At 40.1% G+C, this 1,260-nt stretch overlaps 1 protein-coding gene across 3 annotated transcripts in view; it reads right to left on the bottom strand.

Annotated features, from left to right (window-relative positions):
- The window catches only part of afap1 (actin filament associated protein 1), a 134,353-nt gene that overhangs the window by 6,761 nt on the left and 126,332 nt on the right, over positions 1-1,260 (bottom strand). The gene's annotated exons all lie outside the window — the stretch shown is intronic.

Genomic DNA, 1,260 nt, shown 5'->3' with positions numbered 1-1,260 from the left:
TACATACATACATACATACATACATACATACATACATACATACATACATACATACATACATACAAACAGTACATACAAAATAAAATACATATATAAAAAAATCTTACCTAAAGAACCCTAAATCCAAAAACAGAGGTCCAAAATACCCAGACTCTTTAAAGTTCAGACCTAAAAATAGCCAAGAAATACTATTCAAAATAATAAAATAACTATTACAACAACGAGGCCCATACATTAAATCTAATTCACCAATCCCCAGCAAACCACAAATCAATCCACCAAATACTAGCCCTCCACCACAAAAAACCATGTCCCCTACCCAACCACAAAGCATTATGTGTCACCTACATAACACGGCACCATGACAGAGAGTACTACCACAATTAAGCTAGTCCCCCTAACTGACGGGTCAACGCTATATTAACAACTCAAATATACATCTAAACCAGAAAATAAGACCTGTAAACAGTTACTAAAAGGAACTCTTCTAAATAATCAAAACATTTATTTTGAGTAGATTAACCCCATTTTAAACATCCTATATACACCTACCAGACCTGACCCCTCCCCCAATTCTCATCCTACTCTGCCTAAACCTCCCTTGTCTGAACTCTGCTCCCTCTCTATGAAACACAGCACATGACAAACATGCAATGTACTGGCTGAGTTCTACTCAAACAGTAAACCTACACTCACTGGAATATACCAGCTATATTCCACTACATCTTACAGCAAAACACAAATCAAAAGGCTGTCTCCAACTGAAACAGCCGACTCCACCATGCACTTCCCATAAAGACAGGACCCAGTGGACCAGGACTGGACCTGATCTCAAGCGAGCGTGCACTTCCTATAGGGCTTTACCAACTCTGCAGAGTCATCGGGCGGCAGGTGGGACCCTCTGAGTGAATACTCCCCTAACCTGACTACTTACCCTAAACCTAACCTAAACTCAATTTACACTTTAATCTTAAACCAAAAAGCTGAACCCACTGTTGGGGAAATTTTGATCTATTACATTATGGTTCATTAAGTGATATTAATGCTGGTGATCTGTGTTTGTTTATTTACATAGAATTTTGAATGACTTGTGCTTAGTAAAGATTTAAGTGTGAAGGCACAGCTGTGAATTTTTAGCTTCCTAAAGGGCTCGACACACGGGAGACGACGTTGCTCGCTCTCCATTCATTTCCTATGGAGCCTGTGCGGTGAGGCGACAATCGCTTGCCCTCCTCCAGCTAAGCGACCGGCGAAAATAGT

The sequence above is a fragment of the Austrofundulus limnaeus genome, unplaced genomic scaffold (genome assembly GCF_001266775.1).
Source record: "Austrofundulus limnaeus strain Quisiro unplaced genomic scaffold, Austrofundulus_limnaeus-1.0 Scaffold169, whole genome shotgun sequence".
NCBI classification, from domain to species: Eukaryota; Metazoa; Chordata; class Actinopteri; order Cyprinodontiformes; family Rivulidae; genus Austrofundulus; species Austrofundulus limnaeus.
The sequence above is the reverse complement of the archived record's forward strand: the minus strand, read 5'-3'. Positions and strand labels throughout refer to the sequence as shown.